The 20724-nt window shown below is 46.2% G+C and overlaps 1 protein-coding gene across 3 annotated transcripts in view; it reads left to right on the top strand.

The window, feature by feature from the left end:
- EPC1 (enhancer of polycomb homolog 1) overlaps positions 1–20724 on the top strand; it is a 1031213-nt gene that overhangs the window by 420314 nt on the left and 590175 nt on the right. The gene's annotated exons all lie outside the window — the stretch shown is intronic.

The raw sequence follows: 20724 nt of genomic DNA on the forward strand, positions 1-20724 counted from the left end.
GACCTCCAACCTCGGATACCAAAGCACTACGCCAGAGGGGAGTAAGCTCAGCGAGTCATCCTTTCAAGCCCAAACACGAGGTGGCCTCCTTCCAAGTCCTGATCACCGTCTGGATATGTAGTGGGATCTTTTTTTATCAATTCTTGCTCTTCCATTCAATAGAATCAAATACCATCTTGGTGTCCAGAGCCATCAGAACCGTCTGGTCTGCTGTCTGTGCTCTAGTGAGGTGGAGTACCCTTATAGTTGTCGTAGATTAAGTCTAGCACTCCAATTGGGCATAAACCCCGACTGGTCGGGATGCAAGATCAAGGTAATGACCCCACGAAGTTGGGTCGCAAGGGCTTTGGCCAGAATTTTAGCCTCTGTTTAATAAGGATATTGGTCTGTCGGAACTGCAGTCTGCTTGTAGCTTGCATGTTTAATGTATGACCTTAATTATCGCCATCCATTGATCGTCCGGTAGGTGACCGGTCCCACACGTCTCATTGAACATATCAAGCAGAGGTTTTGCTATAACATCTGCCATACATTTAAGTATTTAGACAGGCCTTAAGGGCCTGTTACCTTCACAGGTGAGAGGTCACACAACACTCTTGTCCATTCTTCTGCTGTGAGGTCTGCGTCTAGTGTCTCCCTCTCTTACTTAGTTAGCCCCTGGAGGGAAATGTCTCTCAAGAACTCTGTACAGTCATCAGTTGTCATGGGAGTTGCATATAGGTCCTCGTAATAATTTGCGAAAGCATTGGCTATGGCTGCACTGGCTGTCTGGACTGTGCCCTACCCATCTACTTTTTACATTACCCAGGAGCCTTCCTTGCCTCTCTTATATAACCAAGCCTAAAGCTTATTCGCTTTGTCCCCCATGTTATGTAAGTGGCGTTGTGGCGCTATTGCATGTGTTCTCTTGTGGTCCTCCGCCAAAGTCCGTATGTCATTCTGGCAAAGTTGTAGTTGATGACAATGCACCTCCGCGTTAGTGGAGAGAGCCTTTTCCTCAAGGTCTTCTGCCTTTTTCAATAGTGGCATATCTTAACTTAGCCTTTCTTCTTCCCTCCTACAAGGGCCTGGCCCCACGTTACTGTCTTAAAAGCTTCCCAGACGGCAGAAGCTGATGTCACTGACACCTGACTTTCTATAAAGTAGAGGACCACTCCCTCCTGCAGTCGGTCTCGTGTCTCCCTATCTCAGAGGTGCCAAGAGTTTATTTTTGGTGGCATAGTATTGTCTCGGGCAGGGCCTTTCAGGAGGACTTTGACTGGGGAGTGATAGAAGTAACCCCTTACATAATGTATTGCCGACCTAATTCTAAAGGCATTTATGTGTTGCTTAAAGATGTAATCAATACGAGAGAAACTTTTATGTACAGGTGAGAAGTACTTGTAGTGTCTGCGTTGGTTTCTCTCCACAAGCCTATGAGGCCTAATGCTGTTATGAATTAGGATAGAAGTCCACCCCCTCCTACTTCCTCAGTCGCACTTGCCCTATCTACTTCTGTGTTCTTAACTGCGTTCATGTCCTCTCCTAGTATCTGGATCCCCTCCGGCATTTCCAACAGTAACCCTACTGAGGTCTGGGATGGTCATACCATGAAATCGTCATGGGATACACAGGGATTCACATGTTAAGCGTGAGACCCTCCTTCGTCCCCGTCATGCCATGTTTTGTGAGGAGTAAAAGATCATGAATTTTTAACTAAGATCCCCATCCCCTGGAATTAGTGGTGTAGCCTGTGTGAGCCTTGAGTGTATACCCAAGTCTGTCCAAGGCGCAGTCTTGGCTGCCTCGAAGGTGCATCTCCTGCAACATTAGATGTCAGGGGCATGTTGCTTGATATGCTGCAGGACTAATGTACACTTTATCTTGTTTCCCCAGCCATTGACATTCCATGACCAAGCGATCAGGTATATCTTGTTACCTTGTGTCTGTGGCATAATATTGGTCATGAGGTAGCAATCCCGGCCGTCCAGGCAGTGTCATCGAGTTCCCTCCGTGTTGCCAGGCAAGGCAGGTGTTCCTACCAGTGAGCCCATCCACCCTGAAATATGTGCTGTATGAAATGAAGAGTACTATTAACAAGACACATCGAACAATCTGTGTGAACTCTCCCCACCCAGCTGCACTGCATTGTGGGTTTTGAACTACCCACCACCCCAACTCGCAGAGCGCCTGTCGCACTTAATGTAAAATCTATTAAGCTGGGTAGGGTCAGCCACCATTTAGATAAAAAGTAGGCAGATATATTAGTGCAGGAGTTAAGCAATCCCCTTGTGTATTTGTAGTAGAGGTCTTGCGTCAACAGTTCTCGTGAGTGTTGTTGTGAGTGTTCGATTGCCCCCCCCCCCCCGAGAAAATTGATGTCTACAGTAACAGCATCTATTTAGGGCTCAGTGTGTGAAATAGTACCTTTTAAGGACTGAATCGCGTCCATTTTGGAGCGCAGGGAGGGTTCCTGCTCTTGAGGTCGGTCTTCACCAGGCTCCCCCATCCCCACCCCTCTATTCCATGCTGCCGACCGTCTGTGGTGGACATCTTTACTGCGTATTTGTTGAGGCTATTGTGTTGCGCTTTTTGAGGGCTTGACCTGCACCATATTCAGATAAGATTCCATTGTGGCATGTCTCACCGTGAGAGGCAGCCGCCCAGGGTCAGCATCAGTCTATGGCAGCAGGGTCAGGGCAGCCCAATTATAGTTTTCCTTGGTGTTTAGTGTGGACCTTTCCTTAGTGATCCGTCAGCCTCCCCTTTGCTGACCAGTGCAGGTAAGCAACACATTACTTTGCAGGTATGACAGTTTCGTTCCTAGGGGGCCAGCAGCCCAGGATGTCTATTTGTGCCAGGAGTTGCCTGGCATCCGTGGCACAAGAGCACCACACGAAGGGGAAAGGGGAAAAAACAGGGAGTCCCACTCCTCTCCCCACATAAACAGCCAATAGGCACTTTTGGGGCCCACACTGTCCGGTCCCCCCATGCCTCTTGAGAGCCACTGTCTCCAGTTATATTAGGCAGGCCGATTTCTGGTGATCAGCCACTGGGGGAAGTAGGGGGTAAGAGTGTGAGGACCACACCTCGAGGTCTCTCCTCTGTCTCTCCGTGGCCACCCCTGCCCTCCGCTGCCTCTACGCTGTGATGGTCTCCCCTGTTGCATTGCTCACCAGTGCCCAGCCTGCACTCTCAACGCCCCCTTTGGGGCACCTCGGCCCCTACCACCACAACCGAGCTTTAATATGTGCTGTCTCCCAACCAGGTGGGGGGCAGTTGCTTACCATAGGAGGAAGAGGAGCAAGTGAATCCCTCCCTGTCACAGCGCCTGTAGTCCTTCTCTCCGGTGTCGACTGGGCCCCAGACATCATCTGCATTCATACATGCGACCGAGCTGTTAACTCCGTATGCATGGTCCTTTCGCATCCCCTGCTTTTCCAGGCCCAATCTGCAGCCTTAATCAGATCTGCAGGCTGCCACGGCCTGCAGTGATTTTGTAGGCCTGTGGTCTGCTGTGGGTTGCTCGGCTGGTCTCCTGAGTGCCACTGACATTGGGACAGCTCCTCTTTCGAGAGGGTGGAGGGGCAGATGCACTGGGATGGCCTCTATCCGTCACTACCCCGACGGCCTCCGCCATCTGCTTCATCGGGCTGCCCTCATTGGGCCTGCCATCTTGCTGCTACGTTTATTCAGCCAGGCCTGTGATCAGGCCCTTTCCAGAGAATTGCGCACCGGGTTGCCTCTCATTCCACCACAACAATCTGGGTTTGGGTGTAAGGCGACCCCACAGGCTCCATGTACTGTGGGCGCAGTCAGGATATTGCATGAATGTTAGAGTATTTTTATCAGAGTCTACGGAGCACCTCTAATGTGTGGCCATTTAGGCCAACGGTTAGCTGTTAACCTCGGTTGAGACTATTCTTGAACATTATGATTGTATAATAGGACATTCCCATATTGTTTGTTTAAGTATATGTATAATGAAGATACACCTCCTACTTCTGGTCTCTTCCCTTATTTTCAACGGACTCTCGGGCGTGTAATTTACATTTGCCTAGCTGCCATTTCTGCTCCCATTCACACTTTATCCTCCATTTCACCAACATCCTGTTCCCATCGCTCCATAAGTGTCGGGGGCAGTTGTTCACAAGTGTTTTTAGCTTTTCTATTGTAAGTTTAGATTCCAGGAGATCAAATCATGGTGCCAGGTGTAGTTTATCCCTAACCCCCCTCCAGTGCATGTCTCAATTGTAGGTAAAGAAAGCACTGTGACTTATGTAATTCAAATTAATTTGTCAGTTGTTGAAAGGACCTCGTGGTTGGATACCCACACATCCCCAATCTTGGATATCCTAATAGTCTTCCAAGCCTTGAAATCCTCAAGCTGTAATAGCACTGTAAGCTAAGTACCCTGGATAAGCATTTGTCTCCCATGTCGGGCGTCTATGCAAGCCCATCCATTTCAGTGTCCCTTAGCAACACTCTAGAGGGATAGCAGTAAATGGTGGCATCGCCACTGGAATCTTTCCTCCATATAGCTTCGACATTGGGCCTTGTGTATAAATTTTTGCTTTTATCTGTCTAGTTGCTGACATTTATCTGAAGAAGCTGCACAGCCCAGTAGTAAAATCTCATGTCGACTATTCCAAGCCCACCTTCATATGGTGGTGAGATGCATTTGCTACAGGCAACCGTGAGAGAGCCTCTGGCCATAAATAACACATCGAGAGCTTTAGGGTAGAGAAGAAATTCGATGATAGTCAATATGAATAGTTCTGAAACACATACAATAGTTGGAAAGGTGCCACCATTTTAAATTATGGCCCCCTTCCCATAATGTTAAGGGGGAGTTTGCTCTATATGCCATGTGTGCTTTACGTTTTTTTTATAGCAATGGAGCTATGGTGAGGGTCAAGCTCCTGTGCTGATCCCAGGAACTGTGCATACCCAAGTATTTAAAATGCATTGTGTTGTGTCCTGGTGGTATCTCCAGGGTTCCCACATCACAGTCACCTGCTACTGGTGTTGTGATTGATTTGTTCCAGTGTATTCTAAAGAACGAGCCTTTTTAGCATCACCGGTAGATATGGGTTCTGTGTTTTCTGAACATACAGAAATACATTTTCCACATATAAAGATTAGAGGTCCTCCAACTCATCCTCCCATCTAATGCCCCACGCTTGTGCGTCTTGCCTAATCCACTCAGCTAGGGGTTCCATTACTAGGGAAAACAAGAGGGGACAAGTGACAACCTTTTCTCGTGCCACGGTTTATCTGAAAGAGTTTGAACAGCACATCATTGATCCTAAACCTGGCCCAACATGAGCAGTTCAACCTTTTAACACAAGCATGAAAATATGGATTAAAATTAATCTTGTGAAGCCCTTTATGCAGAAAACGCCACTCAACAGTCGCTGGCTTTTGGTCTCGATTCACTATTGAATCACTAAAGCAACCAGCCTATTTGCTAATATCTTGGCGATCAATTTTATCTGAATGGCTCTGGGAGGCTGGCTATTCAGGCATAGGTACTACTGCAATCATTACCTCACAGAGATCCTATGATAATTTATTTGTATGTAGAGCTTCCTCATACATGGCCAGGATATAGAGAACTAATCTGGAAGCATTCTTTTTTTCTTTTTAAGAATTCGGTGGGTGACCTATTAGTCTTTCCTGTTGGCATCCCCCATAGAGCCTTGTTTTGTTCCTCTTCAACGAGTAGATTCCCAAGTTGTAGTCTGTCCTCTAGGGACAGTGTGAGAGTAATGAGGTCCCTTATTATTGAATGCTCAGTCTCTAGCAACCCAGCGGGACGTAAGGCATAGAGGTTCTCACAGAAGTCTGCAAAGGAATTTATGGTACCCTCAGTCATGAATAGTATTTCCCACAGGGTCTCAGATCCATGATAAAAACCGATTAGCTATGTCCCTGTAGGCTAGCCCCTGTATATGTTTCCCCATCTTTTCCCAATGTTTGCATAAGATATGCTGTGAAGTTGTCATTGCTCTCCATGTCCTGTGAGTTAAATGACACTTCATATCTGACCTAACCGCTTCCAGCTGGTGTAGAATTTCATCGTCAAGGAAGGTGAAATAATGGGCTATTTGGTCTTCCAGAGCGGCATGTTCTCTTTCTTAGTCGACTCAACAGGTGTGAAATGATTTTGCACTGTAAAATTGCCATGGGCACCTCCCAAAGGGAAGCCTTTGAGGGTTCTGATCCCATGTTCAGGTTGGGATATACATCTGTTTCTTCTCTGAGGAAGTCTTGAGAACTAGATGTCCAACAGCCAACCATGAGGTAATCTCCACTAGCCCTTGTGTTTCACACTGAGTATTTTCAGCTTTAGTTCTGTGGGGGAGTGATCAGTTGTGGTAGAATGTGGGCTTGTTTTTAGGAGCTTGGGTTAAGTGTTTAAGTTGTCTTCAATATATTAGTTTTCAAAAGTTTTTATTTTTTCAATTGAATATTTTGATCCTTTTGCAGATTCCTTTCTTCTTTGCAATTGCACAGTGTTAGGTTGATTTATATGGAACTGTAGTAGTTTCTGTGAATATTAATCTTGAGGTGTTGCTGAAGAATATTTCCATAAAATTTTTGAGGTCTACGATTTTAGTCATTTAGAAGTTTGGTGTTTATCCACCATTTTAGGAATAGTTGTATTCTCGATCAGGAGTCAGATGGGGGCATGATCTGATCAGGTGATTGCTCCAGTGTGAGTTTGTGTGATGGCGTTGAGGAGTTGTTGGGAGGAAAAGAAGCAGTTGATTCTCTTTTGAAGTGTTGCGGGTTAGGGAAGAAGGTAAATTCCTGCTTAGAGTTTGTAATGCACTAAACATATGAAAGATTCTAATTTTCGGTGATGAGCTTTTGGACTTACTAGAAAAGTATTTATCATTGGATTTCCCACCCAAGATGGGTCAACATGGTAGTTGTATTCACCACCAATTATCCAGTTTTGATGATACAAGGTGTTTCTGATTTATTTTCAGTGGTGGATATTCCAGGGGTTAGGATCATAAATGTTATTCCAGTTGTAAATGACACCATTGATCTGGATGCTTGCACAGACCTATCTCCTATTTTGTCCCATATCATGGCTGATATTATTTCTTTCATGGTCTTGCATAAAACAATTGCAACACCATTTATTTTATTAGCTTGTGACAATCTGCCATCCAAGTTCTTTTCAACCTGAAGGTGTTCGAGCATATGCTCTATGCATTGCTGAATAGAAGGCGAAATCCATCTTCTCCAGAGTTCTGAAAGATGGGATCCTTTAGTCTTTTGGACGTAGATTTCATATGAACCAAAGTTTGGCTGATCTTTCTGGTTCTGGGTCTTGCACTAAATAATTGAAATCCCCACCCACAATCAGAGAACCACCGACCAGGCCAATATAGGCCTCTATTACCTTCGAAAGCAACTCCTCTTGGTGACTATTCACTACATATTTTCATAAATGCATATGCTTCACCTTGAAGTTTAAATGTCAGAACAATGAAATGCACTTTTGGGACTAATAACTGAACTTAAGACACCTGCTACATTTTGTTTAAGCAGAATTGCCACCCCTGCAGTTTTAGATTTTAGATTTTGCTGTTGCCGAAAATTGCAGTGGCTACAGCTTGTGCCTCATGCATTTTGTTTTTCCTTTAAGAAGGAATGTCTTTTGGATGTAAATTATACCAGGGCTTACTTGTTTTAGAAACCATCATACCAAGCTCCTTTTATTGGGGGAGCTAAGGCCCCGAATGTTCACCCAAATCATTTTGAATTTTCAAGTGTTTTCCGTTCTGTGCTTGAGTTGCAACCATATTTCACAGTATGTGCGGGCTACGTGTGACCCAGGATATTTTTGAACTAGTCACTTCAAACATATAGGGGTAAGCTTAATACTGTTAACTTCAACTAGAGCTGTGAACTACCCTACGCCTCCAAGGACCAGTTCTTTACATAAGCACTGACAAACCGGAGAGATATCCACACTACGCTTTTGAGAAAAACCTATCCTCCGGTGCAGTCCACCAACCTTTCAAGATATTCTCCCTATCCCCAATTGCCCTACTGACCCCCTTCCCCCAACCTATGTGGAAGCTAACTATTGTATTATAGATGCCTTTCACTGTGTCACTATAAAGGAATTGTTTCCTGAGTTTCTAACTGTATCCACATAGTTCCTTCTGAGATCATTGTGTGACCGGACAGTGTCCATTGTCTTTTTGTTTACCATTTCCAGCTTCAACTACACAGACCCTCATTTACACTTTCCCCCGATCAGCTTTCTTTTCCATGCCTGTTTGTATTTCTTCTCCCTTTTCGCTGATCTGTCTCTTTTGGACTGTGAAGGTTTCAGTCTGCCAGTCTTATTTAATTGATTCAGGATTTATGTTGATCTAGAGCCATCAGCATCTGATAACTGTTTTCCGCCTTTTCCAATATTAAGAAATTGCCACCCTCCTGCTGCTGTCACAATTCTGGCAATGCATTTTGATTTGCAGAGCTTCTGAGAATATGTATTGGATTTGTTTGTTGATTAGTTATTGGTTGACTTCCCGAAAGACTACAACGTTGCAGAGTTGCAGCCGCAAAGTCTTGTGCCAGGAATGTGTTGCTTCCCTTTAAAGGAATGTGTTCTATGCTTTCTTTTGTTTACCGTAATCCTTTGTTTCGCAGGGTCATTTGCCATTTTCACCACTCTCTCTCTTGATGTACTGGTTTAATTCCCTCGTCTCTTTCACACTGTCTTGAAATGTGCTATGGCTCAGGGAGCATATAGGTTTCCTCTGTCTTCTTTCAGAATTTTGCTTTGTATATTATCGTTGCACAATCTGTTACACAATCTGTTATCTAGATTCAAACTTTTAGATGTCAGCCATTTAATCTGTAATTCTATATGGCCAAATTGTGACCATTAGTTGGTCTGTTTTGGAAAATATTTTCTGTTGACTCTAGACTTGCCATCTTTGATGTTTGTTACTTATTTATTTTGCATAGTTACATTCTCAGCACCGTCGCCAGCACCTTCTGAGATACATTTATGTATATCACTTTCAAAGCAGCGAGGCAGGTTTCTACCAGTTACCTTTGACAAGGAGCCAGTAGCTTTCGCTTCCATTTATATTTTTGTTTGTTATTGAATTTAGGGCTGTATTGTGATGCAGGCATTCAGCAATATTTCGTTATATTGCACTCTACTGATTTCCTGACATGCATATGCAGCACAGTTCTATCGACTCTTGCTGCTAGTTTGCAATTTACTTTTGTTTCAATGCTGCAGGAAGACGTTGGTTTCCATGGCATGTAAGCTAAGGCCTTGCAGAAGTGGCCACCTTCTGCTAAGTTAGAATTCTGAAAAATACATGTGCAGGACCGCTGCTTGGAGGGATGTCATGCTTTAAACTTCCCCATAATAGGCCAAATCTAGTACCTTAGCAGTGGCTAGGCCCTTCCCTCTTTAATACATACAAGTCACCCTAGGGAAGGACATATACAGCCCACAGGCAGGGTGCATTGTACTTAAAAAAAAAAGTTGGACATATACATTTTACTTGTCCTAGTACTGAAAGCTTCCTAAATTATTTGTTTTACTACTGTGAGCCCTACATGTTCAATAGGATAACATGGAGGGTCGTAATTTAAAACCCTCTTTAATGGTAAACTCTGATTTTTAAGTCACAATTCTGAAAATGCCACTTTTAGAAAGTTAGCGTTTTCTTCTAACCATTTGGTGCTTGTATTCTGCGTCCTGGGTCACATGACTGTGATTAGCATGGCAGTTGGCCTTTCTGTATTCCTCCCAAACAGTGAGACAAAAGGGGAAGAGGTATAGAGAAGAGGACATACTGCCAGGATGTGTGTGATAGAGCTGTTCCCTTCTGCAATTACATTTCAAAGGATCTACTTCCAGCAAACTCACAAAGAACTTAACACCAGTCTTTTGTTGCCCTAGACCTCTTACAGCTTGAGCAAGGAAAGGGCGAAGTTTCCAGAAACTAGATGTAGAAGGGCCTAGAACTTCAAAAGCTGGCACCACATATAAATATTGAACCCTCAGATCAGCTGTCCAGTGTATTCATGGACCTCTGGACATTACAGAAGATGATTGCCCTGCTGCTTGAGGTCTGTCTTGTTCTGCAGAGTACTGCCCTGCTGCTACCAGAGGACTGCTCCGCTTCTTGAGGACAGCCTTGCCCGAAGAGGACTGCCCTGCTGTTTGAGGCCTGCCTTGTTCCCCATAGGGCTACCCTACTGCTTGAGGACTGCCTTGTCCTTCATAGGACTGTTGTTGGAAATCAGGTCTCGTTGGAAGAGGTTTGCACTCTGTCCATGTAGGGCCACAATCCTAGTCAGAGCAAGTAAGGTACACACTAAATGTTTACCTGTGCTTACCCTCCGATAGCTTGGCACAGAGCTGTCAGGCTAAACTAAATAGGCAATGCATAGAGTATTTGTATATACACACACCGTAACCCAGTGAAAACGTCACAAAAGGACTCAATGCCAGTTTGGAAAAGTTTTCAATATTTATCTGAGTCAAACAAGACCCAAACGACAATCCAACATACACAAGTCAAGTTATGAATTTTCAAAGATTAAATCAAAATGCAGTGCTGGAAAGACAATAGCACCAACCTTGAGCTATTTGGTCGCGCTGGACTGGGGCAAGTCCAAAAGTTTAGTCCGACCAAGAAGGAGCTTGGGACGGGTACTGGAGTCACGCAGACCCGCTGACAGTACATTGGTTGTGTTGAGGCTTGGTGACCATGCGTTGATTCAAGGAGGGGATGCGTTGTTTCTTCATCGGGCTGCATCAGTGATGCATCGTTGTCCAGAAGTGATGAGTACTGATTCCGATGTGACTGTGCTGCATCGGCCAACCCAGGGGTGCAGTGTTAGTTGGGATTGTTGCATCGCGCGGTCAGCAAGTGGTGTCCACAGCTTTGGTGCATGCAATGGCAAAAGTGGCAGTTCTGCAGCAGGATGCGTCAATTCCAACTGACGCGTCAGTGGTGTTGCGTCCGTTCTTGTGTTGCAGCACTGCACTCACCTCCAAGGACCTAGGACTGGATTTGGCACCACATGGCAGAGCAGGACTCACAGCAAAGAGGCCTAGGTACTAATATCAAGATGCAGGTGAGGTCTTTGATTTACCTGAGACTCCAGCTTCAGGAGGCAAGCTCAGTCAGGCCCTTGGAGAAACTTCAGCTTGCAAGATGTAGAGAGTTTAAATCAAGTCCTCTCACTCCCAGGCAAGACGTAGCTGCAGCAGGCCAACAAAGCTGAGAAAACAGCAAAGTGGCAGACCCTCCTGACAGCCCAGCAGTCCTTCGTCCTGGTAGAATGTCCTCAGGCCAAAAGGGTTCAGAGTATGTGGTGTCAGGGCCCCAGTACTTATACCCTAATGTGCCTTTGAAGTGGGGGAGACTTCAAAGAGTGGTTTTGAAGTGCCTCAGTTCCCTTTCAGCCCAGCCCTGTCTGCCAGGAGGTTTGTAGGGGGTTATCAGTCCTACGAGTGAGTGCACCACTTCACTTTACACCACTCCAAGCCACTGCACTCTGCACCACTCCACGCTATGCCTCTCTACTCCATTCTATGCCAGTGCATTCTTCGCCATTCTACTCTGCACAACTCCACTCTACGCCACTGTACTTTACACCTCTTCACACAGCGCCAATGCACTTTACTCTGTAAAACTCAATTCTATGCCCCTTCACTTCCAGTCCACTCATATGCCACTCTAATCTACTCAGTACCACTTTACATCACTTTACTCTGCCGTTACACTCTATGCCACTCTACCTTGCACCCCTCCACACCACTTTACTCTACTCTGAAACAATCAACTCTACTCCAATGCTCTCTGTACCACTCTACTCCACTGTGTGCCACTCTTCTCTATGCCACTGCACTCTACCCCACTCTACTCTTAATCACTGCACACTATACCAATGCACACTACACTGTCACTGCCCTCTACAACAATGCACTGTATTCTGCATCACTGTACTCTACTCCACTGTACACTACTGCACTCTGACACACTACTTTGCAACACTGAACTCTACTCAACGTCCCTGCTCTCTACTCTGCTCCACTCTGTGCTGCTAAACTCTATACCAGTCTCCGCAACTGCACTCTGCCATTCAACTCTGAGCCACTGCACTTCGTTCCACTTCACGCTATGCCTCTCTACTGTACCCTGTACCATTCTATGCTGATTCACTCTTCGCCATTCTACTTTGCACCACTCCAGTCTAGACCACACCAATCTACGCTGCACCACTCCACTCTATGCCACTGTACTCTACACCACTTCAGTCTACGCCAATGCACTTTACTCTGTAACACTCAGCTCTATGCCCCAGCTCTCTGTCAGTCCTCTCATACGCCACTCTAATCTACTCTGTACCACTGCACGCCACTTTACTCTGCCATTACATTCTATGCCACTCTGCGCACTGCACTCTACCTTGCACCCCACTACGCCACTTCACTCTACCCTGAAACAATCCACTCTACTCCACTGCACTCTACACCACTCTGTACAGCTCTACTCTATGCCACTGCACCCATCCCATGCTACTCTTAATCATTTCACCAATGCACTTTACACTACTCTTAACTGCACTCTACACCACTGCAGTCTACTCTGCATCACTGTACTCTATGCCACTCTACTGTACACCACTGCACTCTGCCACTACTTTGCAACACTGCACTCTCTGCCACTGAACTCTACACTTCTCTACCCTGCAGTACTCTACTCCACTCTATGCCACTGCACTGTATGGCACTATACTCTACTCTGCACCACTCTGTGCTACTATACGCTGCACCAGTCTCCACAACTGCACTCTTTGCCACTCAACTCTGCGCCACTCCATGCTTATTCTCCACTGTGATCTACCCCACTGCATTCTACAATGTGGGCTTCAATGCCACTGCACTCAGTGCAGCTGGACTCTGCAGGACCCTACGCCAATGCAATCTACATCTGTCCACGCTACCAATTGCCACTCCAGTGTATGCTACTCTACCCAATTCCACACTATGCCAATCCAATACTTGACACTGCCACTCCACTCTGCAAAACTACTTCACACTTTGCCATTCCACTCTTCAACACCTATTGGCTTTGCCAGCGCTTGTATATATATTTTTTTTGTTATTTGCTACTAACCACAAAGCATATTGAGTAACTATGTTGACAATGTCTGGGCCTATCTGCCCCTTCAGACACGGCCTGACAATTTCTGCTTTTGCAGCTTCACTACAACTGCTTATTGTTTCCCTAGTACTTCCTTCTCACTTTGCCTTTTCCTCATGATTGACTTATACGTTTCCCAAAAACCACAGTCTTCCATATAGCGTGTAATCTGTGGCAATACCAGTGTAGCTAAACCATGTGAAACCAAAGAAACAGTAAAGACGACAAGGCTGTACAAGATACATTATATGAAATCATAAGACTCAGTATCATCAATATGAATTCTGGGAAAAGGGGTGTTATCTCTGTTGAGGGGCTTGAAACACAGGGACACTTAACAGCTTCACTGACTGAATCTTTCAGGGCTAATGCTTATTTGTGCGTCAAGGTCATAATAAGTGATCCAGGGGCCCCATATTTTACGACATTTACAGGGCCAACCTCTGCTCTTGTATACCACCCTTTCCGCCGCCATATACATACGTACCCCTCTCTTCCGTTCAGATATCGTCCAGGCCTCCGGACCTCACCCTCCCCAGTGTCTAGCAGTGCCTCTTTTCGCTAGCACTAGGGCCAGGTTACAAAACATCGGCTGCCTGCTGGGAAGGTCTATGTCGCCAGAGATCCCCAGAAGGATATATTTGGGGTCTTTCGGCAGTTCTGCATCAAAGATATTTCCCAACTCAGTTAACAGGGTTTTCCAATATGGATGTAATACTGGGCAAGACCAGAGTATGTGAAAATAATCTCCCTTGCTGTCCCTACATCTCAGTCAGTCAGAGAGGATGCCCGAACCATAGCGTAGAAGTGTGTTCTGTCAAAGTAAATTTGGTGTAATATCTTAAGCTGGATAAGGCGCAGTCTAACCTTGATTGGCACCACCCTAAGGAACATAAAGGCCGTCTCCCAGTCTGTCTTCTAATTCACCTATCTCTCCTTCCCAGGTTGATCTCAGTTTGGTTAGGGTGTCAGGTATGTTATTTTTAAGTGTTTTATATATTAGTGAGACTGCTTTTTCAGGTTTTATCCCTGTCAGTAATTTGCCCTCCAAAGGCGAATACTCTGGCAAGTATGTCGGTATGGATTCTGCTCTCCATGCATGCTGGAGTTTGAGGTATCGGAAGCACTGCGTATGCAAGAAGTGGTATTCCTGCTGTAGGGCAGGGAAGGTCATCAAGTTCCCCTCTAGCAGTAAGTCACCTACTTCAGAGACTCCTATGGTGTCCCAGTCCCTGGACCCTGGTAGTTTAGTAACCTCAATGAATAATGTGCCTGTCCATAAGGGAGTCTCTTGCATGATTTTACCTCCCCAGCCAGTGCGCTTGGATGCTTTTGCCATATCTCGATCACTGCTTGCATTGCAGGTAAGAGGCGTTGGGTTCCTCCGCCCCCGTTTAGATAGTGTAATTGGGTACTAGTCTGAAATTGCATTTTTTCCAGTGCATATGTAGGATGAGTCCCCTCCGTGTGGCTCCATGCATTTATTACCAGTAGATGAGATACCCAGTAGTATGTTCTGAGATCAGGAAGGGTGATCCCTCCATTGTAGCAGTTTCTCTGTAGTGTCTACAGACTTATTCGGGGATGCCAGAGGAATCGTCTTAGTTCCCTGTCTATTTTCAGGAAGAGCTCATCTGGCAATTTGTAGTAGCAGTTCCGTACGGCATGGAGAAACTTAGGGAGGGTAACAATCTTGAACATGGCAGCTCTGCCCATGATTGTAAGAGGGAGTGTCTTCCAATTCTCAGCATCTACTCGGAAGTCTGACAATATTCTGCCAACATTACGACTAATAATCCACTCTGCGTTGCATGTCGTATAAATACCCAGGAATCCCTCCAGGGATATTCTCAGTCTACCAGCCAGATCACTTGGTGCGGATGACTTGGTCTTTTTCAGTTGATAGAGGACTGATTTATCCCAGTTTATGGTGTAGCCGGAGTGCTGACCATAATCATCAAAGACCCGGAACATGGCTGGAAGAGAAGTATGCGGATGGGATAGATAAAGAAGAATATAATCTGCATATAATGATAACCTCTCCTCCAGAAGGGCTAAGCTTGAGGCCTGAAATCTTCGTATATCACGGATCTGGCAGGCCAGGGGTTCCAATGTGAATGCAAATAAAAGGGATGAGAGAGGGCAGCCCTCTCAGGTGCCCTGTTGGATATTGAATTGATTCGACATCACTCTGTTAACTTGCTCTGCTGCATAGGGTTCTCTGTACAGCAGCTCAACCCATGGCAAACATTTGTCTCAGAATCCATTGAAGGATAGCCATCATAAAGTGCCAATGTACGGTATCCCAAGGATTCTTTGGCATTTAATGACACAAATATATGGGGATCTGGGTGGAACTCCACTGTCTTCACCCAGTTATTGAGACTTCGGAGGTTACCTCTAGTGCATCGTTTTGGCCTAAACCCCGACTGGTCTTGGTGAATAAGAAAGGAGACTACTCTCGAAAGTACAGTGGCCAATATAGTGGCGAGGACTTTAGTTTCTACATTCAGCAGTGAGCTAGGGCAGTACGAGCTACATGCTGTTGGGGGCTTTCCAGTTTTAAGTGTGACTGTTAATGTGTCTCTGCGCAGGTTGGGAGGCAGGATCCCCTCCTTCAATGCTGCCATATATAAACTATGACGGTGAGGTGCCAAAAAGTAAATCTGGTTCTTAACCGTAGTTTTGCCACTACTGTTTTCACTTCATTGAGGGATATCTTTGTCTAAGGATTCCTTATCATCTGCTGACAGCACCAGGAGAGCGATAGTCCTCTATTTGGTGTTTCCCTACCTGGGGGCGATCTCTATAGAGAGTCGCATAAAATCTGGCAAATTCATCTGCTACCTCCTTATCGGTCATGAATCTGTCTCTCCCGGCCCTTCTATCTGTGCCACCCATCTTGTCTCTAGTTCCAGTCGTCCAAGCCATGCAAGCAGTTTTGCCTCCTTGTCACCCGTGTCATACAGGTGGTGATGCAGTGCCAACTGGTGAGTTCTCACCCCCCTGGTGGCCAGCTCTTTATATGCTGACTTTAAAGTCTCTAGCTGTCGAAGGATAGAGGGTGAGGGGTAGTTTGTATTCTCTGCTTCCTTATGTGTCAGTCTGTGCTCTATAGTTAGCAGTTCCTCCATGTTTCTTGTTCTTCTGAGCGACAGTATCTTGTGCCCTACCACATATTACCGCCTTTTAAGCTTCCAATAATGTTAACCGCCAAGTCCACCATATCCTTTATTTTCTAAGAAATAAAGCTTATTGTCAGACCTGATTTGTTTCATAATCATCTAATTTCAGAGCTCCCAGGCGTTTAGTTTCCACCCAGCCCCTCTGTCCCGGCGTCGTCATCCAAATGTGACCCTGAGTGATCTGATAGTCCTCGCGCCAAGTAGTATGCACATTGTATCACCTCTGTTTCCCGGGCGAGGCTGAATACATAGTCCAGCCTGGACAGCACTTTGTGAACGGGATAGTAGTAGGAGTAGCTTAGTTTAGTTTGGTATATTCATCGCCGCAGTTCAGTCAGTTGTAGCATGTCCACAAATTGTTTAACTGGTGTGATCTTGGACGTCTCCGCCATGTGTGTTGTACCCGTCCTGTCTAGCAAAGTCAACAGGACATCATTGAAGTCCCTCTGATTAAATGTAAAGTGGAGTCAGTTTCTAAGAGGATGTCCGTCACTGCTAATAATGTGCGCTGCTGTAGTTGGAAGGGGTGCATAAACACTAATGCTCGTGACGTCTTCTCTGCCCCACAGACTTTGCACTGCTGCATATGTCCCATTAGGATCTATCCACTTTCTGTGGACCTGGAAGGGTGGTGTCTTCCTAAAAAGGATTGCCACACCCCTCGCCCATAGGTAAACCCTGCAGGCGCTAATAGTGTATATGCTTCCCTTGCTATAAAATGGCAGTTGGTACCTCAAAGGTAAGTTTCCTGTAAAAGGACGATATCTGGTTTCTGGCGTTTAATAAAAGTCCCCTCTTAACCTTATTTTCCAAGTCCATTCACATTCCATGTGAGAACGGTGTGTTGTCCTTCAGTAGAATGTAGTGTTGCCATAGGTACCCCAATGCTTTAGTATCCTGTCCCATGTCAGTGTTCTGAGACCACAGTGTAGCACAGTATGTATATCAAATCGTCATACGCACAATCTTGAACAAAGTACAACCAAACAGAACATAACAGTCCCATCCCGTCCCCCCTCCCCAGCCTCTCATCCCCCATTCATCTGTGGCCACATGGATTCTATAGCAACACAAAAGGATGATGTATAGAATGCTTAAACTTTTCAAACACTCCCCCCCCTGTCCCAGATCTGGGTTTAATCCATTGTTCTGTGGGTCACTATGCCACCCCAGTTTGGACCCAGGCAGATGCAGATCATCCTGTCCCATGTCAGTGTTCTGAGACCACAGTGTAGCACAGTATGTATATCTCGTCGTCGTATGCACAATCTTGAACAAAGTATAACCAAAGAAAACAGAACATAACAATCCCATCCCAGTCCCCGCTCCCCACTCCCTCATCCCCCTTTCATTCATGGCCTTTCACTTGATCATTCCTGAGGGTCTGTAGCCCTCCCTAACCCATTTATAGAACATTACAGACTCATAACTAACCCCTAAGATGGGGTTCACTCATCAACTATTACTCCTCACAACTGTAAACCAACAATCTGGCCATTTGTACCTATCATCTCTGTGCCGCTTATTTATGCGGCTTCAGGCTTACTATTCGCACACTCACCACCAATTGTGACTAAAAGAAAGGGGAAGGGAGAGGAAGGGAAAAGGACTGGGGAGCAAGAGTGGAGGGGTGAAGTGAGAAGGAAAAGAGAAAGAAAGGGGAGCTGAGGGGTGCATTTCTCCAGCCTATCCTCGTCCAGAGCCAACCAGCAGCCTTAAGGATGGTAGAGAAGTCAAATGCTGCAAGGACAGTACATCAGTGTCCGGAGTCTCCATCTGTCCCTTTACTGAGATCGATGATGCAGTGTGTCCTCATGGCTCATGTGATATCCCTCCGGAAAAGGGCTTGTATCATCACGGTCCCTCTCAACCTTCTCCATCTGTGATGGTCACCTTTTCGGCAGAGTGTGCTTTATGTGGTGGGAACAGTACTCGTCTCCTCTCTGGATCCTATTCTGAGGAGTGAACTCCAGGATTGAGTCCTATGTGCACTGCTCTGTGGGAGCCACCGTGGGCACTTCTTGAGGGCTTCCCACACTTATGTCTGGGGGCTCCTGACTCTCGGTCCAGACCCAGTTGCCCCATGTTTCTGTGTTGTCAGTTGACTGACTCTCTATATATGTGGGGGGTGGGGGTTGTTCCTCAACCCACCTCCAGGCCTCCTCTAGTGTATCAGAAAAGTGCGCTTTGTCATTCAAAATCACTTTGTTTCGCAGGAAAGAGAAGCATTTAGCAGAGTTTCATTGCACAGAGTTTGGTTTTTGGTGCTGTTTCTGGACTTCGCTTGAATAGTACGGAAAAATCAGTATCTTAGATGAGTCAATGGTGAGGTTTCCCTATTGCCGCTCTTCTCTAAGAATGGCATCCCAGTCGTGATAGCTCAAAAAGCACGCTATGAGGGCTCTTGGGGGGACTCTGACTGGTGGTCAGACCAATGTTCTGTGGGCCCTCTCTACCAGAAAACATGGAGAGAATTTGGCAAGTGGAAGGGAGGACTTCAGGTGTTTTTGTTCCTTCAACCCCTTCAGGGAAACCTACAAACCTGAGATTGTTTCGGCATCATCTACCCTCCAGAGGGGGTCTTTCGTGAGTACCTATATCGCATTCAGGTCCCTTCCCTGAGCACGGGTCACATTCTCTCTTTAGTTGCCATTACTCTGTCAGAGACCTTGCAGAGTGACCTAGTTTCTTGAATGGCCGACAGCAGGGTTGTGTTATCTGGCATCTGAGTGTCTGTCTCGCAAGCCGATTGGGCCATCGCTGTTTTGGTATACTTCTACATTTTCCCCTATCTGGGAGGGTGCTTCGGGTCATTGTCTTTGGCCATTATGGAGCTACGAGGGCGGAATCACAAGCGATTGTTGTGGTCAGCTGTTAGGAGTAAGTAAGGAAGGAGGGGATAACTCATCACGCCAGGATCAATTCACTTTGACGCCAGGGAAGGGCTTGGTCCAATGAGGCTGGCCCTTCAGGACAGGGTGGAGGCCTCACACAAGATCTAGCCCGCTCTCATCTCGGCATGTAGGCAGTACATGACACCCAGGGAGGGTTCCCCACATGTAGTGCTGATGGCCACTGATACCAGGGCTTTCTGTGGCACAGCCCACCAGTGCATGACTCCAGGGGGAAGTTCCACTGATGCGTTGGCTGTGGCACGGTCTCTCGCTACTCACCCCCGCCTTGCTGAGTCTCTCTGCTGCAGCTTTGGGGCAGGATGACATGGCCTTGTTCTGTCACCAGATGTTGCTGATCCCCCGCACTACTTGCCCCGCTGATGGCACTCTCTCGTCCTCTCCTGTAACCCCGCAACCTCCGCGGCTTGATCCAGGTCTGGTGCCACCCAGAGGGATGGCTGTAGGTCCACCACCACTGGGCAGAGACATGCAGTCCTTGAGTCTCAGCACAGCCAGATTGCGTCTTTTTCATCCTTTGACGTCCGGAGGTACAGGCCCTGCCTCATCAGCTTCTCTCCTGATGTAGGCTGCAGCCCATTGCAGGTCCCCCCCCCCCAGGTCATTCACCACTTTAGGAGTCAGACACAGGGTTTGCAGGTGAATGTATGCAAACTGCCCTTACCCCTGCCCCCCCCACCTCGGCGATGTGAGGAGTGGTAGTCAACAGGGTACCCTGTGTCAGTCGCTCGTCATAGTCGTGTCCGTCGCCATTTTACCAGGCCTGCTCAGGGCGGTTATCCCTTAGTCACAATGCCTCTATCCGTCACAATTCTCTAGGAGCCCCCTATCCATTCAGGGGTCGCCTTAAAGCCAACAAGTGTATGTTGGAGCTCGCGCTAGGCACTTCTAGCCTGCCATGTTGTCGACCACGCCATAGCTATTTTAGAATTCTTAAACAGTAAAGTAATTTTTCTTTCAAAGCGCATCTCGGCTGGCTTCCTTTAACTCTGACTCATCTAAAATATTCCACTTGTTCACTTCCTTAACTTCCCAGAGCCTATTCTCTGCATTTTCCTTATCTCAACTTTCTCATCTTTTTCCAGTTGCAGGCTGTCTCCAAACATCTTTCTGGACTTTCATTTTGGCAGTGCCGTCTTGCTTGTTCAAGTTACTAATGCATGTTTTGTCTGTTTATGAAGTAATCACACTTGGATCTCCTTGATCTTTGTAGAGCGTAGAGTGTCATTGACTGTAAAGTTTCTTCCAGTATTCACTTTGAGATTTAGGTCTAATTCATTTTCTACCACTCAGTCCTGTATGAACGTGGAATCATTCTATTTTAATGTCATGAGAGATGTTTGGCCTTCCACCCCACAAATGGACAATTTTAGACTTTAGTCTTCTTTTAGTGCTGCTTTTTCCACTTTCAGTCTTACCCAGTTTGTCATC

This window comes from Pleurodeles waltl, chromosome 10 (genome assembly GCF_031143425.1).
Source record: "Pleurodeles waltl isolate 20211129_DDA chromosome 10, aPleWal1.hap1.20221129, whole genome shotgun sequence".
Classification (NCBI taxonomy): Eukaryota; Metazoa; Chordata; class Amphibia; order Caudata; family Salamandridae; genus Pleurodeles; species Pleurodeles waltl.